Source organism: Coffea arabica, chromosome 11e (assembly GCF_036785885.1).
Source record: "Coffea arabica cultivar ET-39 chromosome 11e, Coffea Arabica ET-39 HiFi, whole genome shotgun sequence".
Taxonomy (NCBI): domain Eukaryota; kingdom Viridiplantae; phylum Streptophyta; class Magnoliopsida; order Gentianales; family Rubiaceae; genus Coffea; species Coffea arabica.
Window position 1 is genome coordinate 22,647,131 of NC_092331.1, and position 8,820 is coordinate 22,655,950.

An 8,820-nucleotide genomic window follows, 5' to 3' on the forward strand; every position below is an offset into this window, starting at 1 on the left:
TATATTTTGAAACCATAAGGGGCTTTTCTGTGTATTAGGCTTATCACAGGGGGTTTTTTTGTTTTTTACCCTTTTAGTAATAAGCAAAAAGAAATTTTTTGCTTCACTTTTAGAAAATAATTAAACAAGATTAGGAAATAAGGGGGAGGGTTGGGTGGTAAGACAAATGGATTGTAAGTAGGAGGTTCTGAATTCAAACTTTTGCATTTCCAAAAGACAAAAAAAGATTTGGAAATGAAATTCTCAATTCAAGGGTGAAAGGTAATTTTCTTGGAAAACTAAATAAATAATGCTTTGTTAACAATGCCTGATGAATCTTGATTCTATACCATTATGAATAGATTTTGAGTATTTCGTATTTGAGATTAGACAAATCAATCATTCTATTTTTTTGCTTGTGCATATTCCTAAAACTAAAGTCGAAAAGCCCTAAATCGGTGGCAAACTTTCACTTAATCTATTGGGGTGTTTGTAGCTTCTTAATTAGGACGTTCGATTCCATGTTTGTTTTTTTTCCCCTAATGATCAATTCTCAAAATATTAGGAACGCATTCAACAATAGAACTTTTCGTTATATAAAAACGTAAATTAATTTACATTTGTGTCAGAAATTATAGTTGTTTAGAAATTTTCGTGTTATGTGTTCTTACCTCTCTAACTTTTGGATTTTACTTGTGTTCTTCTATTTGTTGTATTTAATTATTGTTCACTTTGTGCTTTGTTTTTTCAAGCAGGAGAGGGGCAGGACTTAAAAAAGCAAGAGGAAAAAAGAGAGAATGGAACCCCTCCCAAAATCTTTAAATCTTGAAATCTCAACCTTAACTAGTAGATCAAAATCTATAATTCATTTTGTGCTTACAGTCATAAATCACATAATTAATTTTAGAGTAAAATTTCACTTAGCCTATTGAACTATTTTTGTTCTCATTAACCCACTAGACTCTTTATGATTAATTATGAGGCTAACTCCGTCAACTTCAACTGTTAACATTATTACATAAATATGGTCACTTACCTTGATCAGATAAGGTATATATCAATTTGAGTTAGTTATTGAACTTAATATATTATTGCTTACCGGAGGCTGATTTTACAGGTTGGAACAACTTGGTCAGGATCAGCAAAGGTGTACAATAATTTAGTGGCTGATTTTGCAGCTTCCAGTTCCACAAGAGGAAGAACCAATAAAAAGACCAACAAGCTTCCAGTTCCATTAGTCAAGCATTTCCTTCTAAGGTAGGGTTGGTAGATGTTTACGCGTTCTTCAGTCCTCTGAAAGACCAACAAGACTTTCGAGTCATAATTTCTTCCAAAATAGGGAGTACAATACATTACTGTGCTACCAACATTCTTTTGATTCTTGGTCCCCGTAATCTGCACTCCAATTTTGAGAACTTTGCACTTCATTTCATTTTCTGCCCGCCAGATTGACGGACCGAAGTAGAAATTTCTTATCAAAAACATGAAAAACAACAACAATAAATGCGCTCAAAATAATAACTCAATTATGGGCTTTGATAATATAACGAGTTGCTTAGAAGAATGTAAGAAACCTCTAATATAATGAGTTTAACTAGGCTTGATCGCATACTTGACGTTTTGCACCAGTGGTGGAGCCAGAAAAAATTTTTCAGTGGGGGCAAAAGCAACTCTAAAATTTTTTACCTACTCTTTTTTCAGTTTTTTAAGGAAAAAAATATTCATCAACAAGTACAAATGATACATATATTTCATGAAAAAATCAAAAGACAAACTCAAAATTATTAATGTAATAATAATTTTATTTCAAAACAAACTAAACCATTTATAATTGCTCATAGCGAGTTTTCATATTTTAATAACAGTTTATAACCTTTTTATTTTGAACTTCACGAAGTATATTTTTCTCAATAAAAGTAACTAATAGATACACAAAACTCCAGGGGGCACACTTGAAATTACATCAAATTTTTATAGGTATTATAGAAATTTAAAAGGGGCAGTGGGAGCCTATAAACCAATAGATACACAAAACTCTAAGAGACACAGTTGAAATTACACCAAATTATTATAAGTATCATAGAAATTTAAGGGGATGAGTGGGCCGTGCCCCCAGTGTCCCAGTGTGAATCCGCCACTGTTTTACACCTGAGTTGACTTGTCTCCGGTCTCCGGCCCTGCGTTCCAGTACATTGATAAGCGATTATAAATTATCCTGCCTTCCATTTTCATTACAACACTTTCCTTCACTAATTCTCCATACTGAAATCATGCGCGGTCATTCCATTCTGATTGCCTCATGGGCTCTCGTTGTATCAATAATACTCAATGGAGGACTACTTTGCTCAGGTTGCTTTTTAGAAGAAAAACATGCTCTCTTGGACTTCAAAGCTTCCTTAAATGTGACTACAAATGCTCATCTTATCCTTTCTTCGTGGACTGGAAAAGAAGGTGACGGAGCAAATGCTGATTGCTGCACCTGGGAAGGGGTCAAGTGTAGTAATATTACTGGGAGAATTGTTGAAGCCGACCTTAGTTTTTTGCGAGAGAATATGGATGAGGATTGGTATGTAAACATTAGCACTTTCATACCTCTGAAGGACCTGCGAACTCTAGACCTGAGTAATAATTACTTCAATAGTGAAGTGACAGGTAACTACCCTTCCATCTTTTTCTCAAATCGTTGGTTTATATTGTATAATTTGAAGTTTCTTGTTCTTGGTTACACAGGCAACAAGTAATTCATCTTTCTTCATCATCTTTTCTTTTTTCGTTCTAGCCTTACTTTTGGTATTCTTGTCCGCAGCTTGAGGCAAGTTTTTCATATTTCTTCATCTTTTTTTCTCGGCCTTATTTCTTTTAATTTCTCATGTATTATAATTGTAGAAGACTCAAAATCCCATAAAAACTGACGATAGTTTAATTAAGCAGGAAACTATTTTGCATTAAATTTTAGCTGTGAGTTAGTCATTTGCACCCCTTCAAAACAACAAGAATTAATATATCATAAATTGAAAGAAGTCAAGAAAAAATAGCAATTAAAAAAATAGATCGTACAGGCATAAAACATCAACCTATCGTGATGGATTAGGAGCAATAATTAAGGAATGTATACATGAGTAAAATTGATGACTCTAAGAAAAAAAACAGGCAATTTATGTGGAAAAAAGTGAATGGATCGAGAGAAAAAAAAAAAAAGATATTGCATTACAAAGTATACTTTTTTTTTTAATTTGAATTACTCTCGCTTCTTACCATCATTTTCTTTTAGTCAATTAGCAACCAAGTTTTACTTCCACGTTTTTTGATAGTGTGTCTTATTTATTTATCAAATAGTTTTCAATTCAATGGGTGACCGGTTACAAATTAGTTTGTGTAATGTACAACAATTTTACCACTTACATCAAGTTTTATGCATAGTCGTTAACTTTGAAAACAAAATCGAAAAGCAAACATTCATATCTTTGCCGACGTGGAAAGTATAAAAGTGTGATAAATTTTAAATCTTACATCATTTTATTTAGAGTCAAATATCGAAAACCTCTTTTGGTAGAAGGAATAGATCAGCTCCCTTTGGATGATGCTGCCGGCAAGAACCATGGTGGACCGCTGCAAAGCTCTAATAAGTGTTTCTTTTGCCAGAAATCAGTAGGGAAGAAGAAGCTTTATTATGAAATTTAATTTTTGCGATGATGTCATTTTGGAATTATATTTGACACCAAATTTTGTCTACAATTTATATATGACTTGGTTCAAAGGTCGATTTGATTATTTCATCATTGTTTTTCTATTAAAAACTTTAATCATGCTCGATTATTAAATTTAATAAAAAAAAAAAGCTAACAGTTTCACTTTAATCCAAAACCATGCGGGTTAAATGGTACGTTTTCAAATTATTGGGAGGAAATGTGTATATTGGATTAGCCAAAGGGGTTTCTTTGGCATTTAGTCCGTTTATTAGAATCTGACTCGTGCTTTGCAGGCTGCAGGAATTGGGCTAAGTTGCAAAATCTCAAGTCCTTATACCTCGATTGGAACAATTTCAACAACAGTATAATTCCATGTATAAGTGCAATTACTGAACTTAAAAGGCTGTCTCTCTCTAATTTGAATTTAGAGGGATCGTTTCCTATAGAAGGTATATTCACTTGCTATCTATAATTCTTATAGGAGACTTTCTTTAACCTTTTTACACAATTTTCTTGGACTTTACGTCTGTTCTATTTTTTGCTTTTCTACTTCGTTTGTTCAGCACATAGAAATAAATGAATATCTAAACTTAGAATGATTCAGCATTATTTATTTGTAATCTATTTCAATTAATAGCTCTTAAATGTGAAAATTACAAAGTATCTTATTTGTTTTTCCTTTTACCGTCACAAGCATGGGATTAGACGGTAACTTAATTTACATATCCAAGTATGGGTAGTTGTTTGAAAGATGCTAATTAGTTAATCTTTTTTTTTTTTTTTTTTTTGTAGTTGTGAGAGATGTTGCATATGCCAAAATTATAAAGCATAGATATACAGAAAAGATAAAATTGTAGAATCCATTAGCATGAGAGTTGTTGGACCGCAATCTGCCCATTCAAGGAGTTCTAATTGGATCATCTTCTTGCTGCAGAATTCAAGCGTCTGGAAAAATTGGAGTTTCTTGACTTAAGCGGTAATCAGCTTTCTGGTTCCTTGTCCTTTAAAGGTACGCATATCCAGTTTGAGATAAAAGTGTATATAGGACAAAGCTGTTACATGATTTGGAGTATAACCATTAAGGATGGGACAGAACTATCTGTATACTTTTCCCTATTTCTATAATTTGATGTTATATTTTGTCCAAATTCCAATAAGAAAATAAATTCCTAAAAATTAACAAATTTGCCTAAATTTCTAGATTAGCTGTACATACAACTTTGTCTACCACATGATAAACGTCCCCTTTGTCTACCATACAACTTTTTACTACCAAATGACAAAGCTTCCCCTGCAGAGTGTGCAGCTCACATGCAATGAATTTTGTCTATTTTAATCGAGCAAATGGATAGAATAGCCCAATTTGATCCTTTTTAGCTGTTCAATGGATCAATTGACGTGAAAAAAATAGTATAGTTGACCTGTGGCCTAATTTACCTTGTTTCAAATATACAAATTCTTATAGAATAGGGGATGGAGATGCAACAATAGTTATGTAATTTTGATATATCCAAAACTATAATACTAACATAAAGTTTTGAACTGCAGAATTGAAGCTGGAGAACTTGAAGGTACTCAAGCTTGAATATACAAATTTTAACAAACTCTCAGACGTTGAGGCTTTAACTTCTCTCAAAGCCTTATCTTTGTACGATATTGGTATTAATGATTCCTCCGTCCTTCAAGGTAATAAGATAGGCTGTGAAAGGCTCGGTTGCTTGCATGAAGTTGCTATTTACTTTTCAAATGTTGAGCTAGACCAGATGAAATTTGAAAACCAACATTTCAATTTTTTTGCGTGTAACATATGATTTCACGGTTTCTGAATTGGCTATGTATTGACAATTCATACCTAGCATCAACTATTACTGTATGAAAACCTTACAATGAACTTGGTTTTTGGACAGGAATTTGCAGTTTGAAGAATCTCCATGAACTTGACCTGAGTCGGAATAATTTTTACGGGCCTGTTCCCATGTGCTTCAGAAACTTGACATCTCTTCGACTTCTTGATCTCTCCAACAATATTCTCAGCGGAAACATCCCTGCAGCTCTCATTACTCCTCTCGTACACCTTGAGTATCTATCTCTCTCTGGCAACCTTTTTGGAGGTTCTTTTTCTTTCAGTTCTTTGGGCAACCATTCAAAGCTTCAGGGGTTCAAACTTGGACCTTTGAACAATGATTCACATGTCGACACTGAGGATCTTGCTCTGCCCCCACCATTTCAGCTAAAGGCTCTCTATTTATCTGGCTGCAACTTGAATAATCAGACTCGAAAAATCCCAAGTTTCCTGCTCTATCAGAAAGAAATGCAAAATCTTGATCTGTCTTCCAATAAGTTAGTGGGCCAGATTCCTACTTGGCTTCTGCAAAATAATACAAACTTGGAAGTTCTTGTTCTAAAGGATAACTCTTTTACGGGTCCGTTTCTTGTAGATGATTCTCTGGGAAAATATCTACGTCAATTAGACATCTCAAACAATGACGTCAGTGGTAAGGTTCCCCAAAATATCGGTTTATCTTTTCCATCTCTGCAGTGGTTGAATTTGTCAGGAAATTCATTTGAAGCCAATATTCCCCAGTCATTGGGAAACTTGACATGGGCAGAATCAATTGATTTGTCCCACAACATGTTTTCAGGGGAGGTGCCAGGTCAAATTGGAACTGGATGTTTATTTCTTAGAATATTGGTATTGTCTTATAATAATTTGCATGGCAATTTTCCTTCTGGGTCCACGAACTTAACAAGCCTAGAATTCCTTCACTTGGATAATAACCATTTTATTGGGAGCATTTCACATGGATTATCTCGTTCTCCAAGTTTATCTTTGCTGGATATTTCAAACAATTCTTTTCAAGGCAAAATTCCAAGTTGGATTGGAAATTTTTCACATTTGAATGGTCTTGACATGTCAGCCAACTTGCTAGAAGGTAGCTTACCAGATGCTATATGCAAACTTTCAGATCTTGAATTTTTAGACCTCTCCAAAAATCAGTTGATCGGACCTTTACCAGCTTGCTCCGAGCTTACGTCATTGAAGTTCATCCACCTGCATCACAACATGATCTCAGGGCCCATCTCAAACATGCTGTCTGGGAGCTTCAATTTGATGACACTCGATTTGGGTTACAACAAGCTGTCTGGCGGTATACCACGCTATATTGGTAAACTTAAAGAGCTCAGGGTCCTTCTATTGGGGGGAAATGAATTGCTTGGTCATATTCCTTTGCACTTATGTCAGCTGCAGAATGTGACAATTATGGATCTTTCTCAGAATAAGTTTTCTGGGCCACTGCCTACATGCTTCAACAAAATTTCTTTTGGCAGCGGGCAGTTCTCCAAAGATGCATTTTTTACCAATGACCCGTCTTTTCGTGAGAGTGAAAGGTTCCCAGGGTACCCTCGATCTCATTTTCTGGCTATGAAGATACGCTGGAGTGAGTATTATATAACCTTTTCCGACCAAGAAAATGTGATATTCACAACAAAACGTAGAAGCGAACGCTATGCAGGGAATATATTAAATTTCATGTCTGGACTTGATTTGTCGTGTAACCAATTGATTGGAGCGATTCCTCCTGAATTTGGTGATCTCAGACATATCCGGGCATTAAATTTATCCCACAACTACTTGCAAGGATCCATTCCCTCAAGACTTTCCATGTTGAACCTAGTAGAGAGCTTGGATCTTTCTTACAACAATTTCAGTGGCGAAATACCTTCAGAGGTGGCATCCTTGAACTTCTTGTCCATCTTCAATGTGTCATACAATAACTTGTCTGGCAGGGTACCTGATACAGGGGAGTTTGCAACCTTTGACGACAGCAATTATAGAGGAAATCCAGGTCTCTGCGGACCATTGCTCAAGAGAAGTTGTAACCCCTTTGCTCCACACCCTGAAAATGTTGGTGATCAAGACATAGAAGTTGATGGTGCAATTGATGTGGCAGCATTCTATTGGAGCTTTTTTGCTTCATATATGGTGATCGTGATTTCATTTGTGGTAATTCTTTGTGTTAGCCCTTATTATAGAAGAGCATGGTCTTTTTATATTGATTATTGGATCCTGTCGAGATTCTACGAGTATTGCGGGTCTCGTTCCTCAGAGAAAAAGCAAACATGGAAAGTGTTTAATTGGAACATGAGAAGGAGATGAATTGGTCCTAGTTACTCTATTGGGATTCTCGAAATTGGAACTATATGAGCTGAAATTCTGATGTCCAATATATTTTGCACTACAGTTTTTTTTTCTCATATTTGCGGTTTAATTTTCTTTATTTGCACAATTACCATTTCTTTTCTGAATAGCCATAATTTTTTTGCCTAATTAATGTATGAAGATGAAAGCTTTGGAAAATTTTTAATTGGTCAAAAGAAAATGTATGATCAAGTTGCGATTTTGCAATACAAATAGCCAAATTGTACAGTCGCTCAACTTTTTGTTTGTCTTTTTCTAGCAGCGTAGGGAGAGGAGAGGTCAGAGGAGGATTAAAACTCAAAATCTTTATATTTTGAGGTTTTAAACTTAGCCACTAGATGATTAACGAAAATGTGGCACAGCAAGTAAAAAAAATTTATTTCTTGATTTATTAGTTTAATTAACTTGTAAAATTTGTGTATTTTTCACTAATTATTTCTTTTACAAAAAAAAATCGTATCAATATGAAAATTACAGCAGTTCAAACTATTTCTACCTATTCCCTTGACAATGATACAATTTAGACCCACAAATTCTCTTGGTCCCAAAACCCATCTCAGCTTCACGTTTGGGCTTCGAGTAGCGATGCCAACATTGGGCCGCAAAATGGCATCACAGCTCAGTTGGTGCCCAAAAGAAATAGCAGAAAATTCTTGTAACATGGCCACGAGAAATTGTACAAGCAAAACTCTAAGGGTTCGTTTGGTTCCCATAGAATTGGGGTTTAGAATTGGAATTGGGGTCCCAATTCCAATTCTTCAGTTTGGACACCCGCAATGCCAGAGAATTAGAATTCAATTTGAATTCTACGAGCCATCAATTCCACAAATTCAATTCTTTGGTAAGACCTAAGAATTACAATTCCAATTCCATAATTTCACCTCCTATTCGGGTTAGTACGCGGATCCTAATGGGTAAAAAATTAAAATCGGGTCAACTATGTGAGCAGCC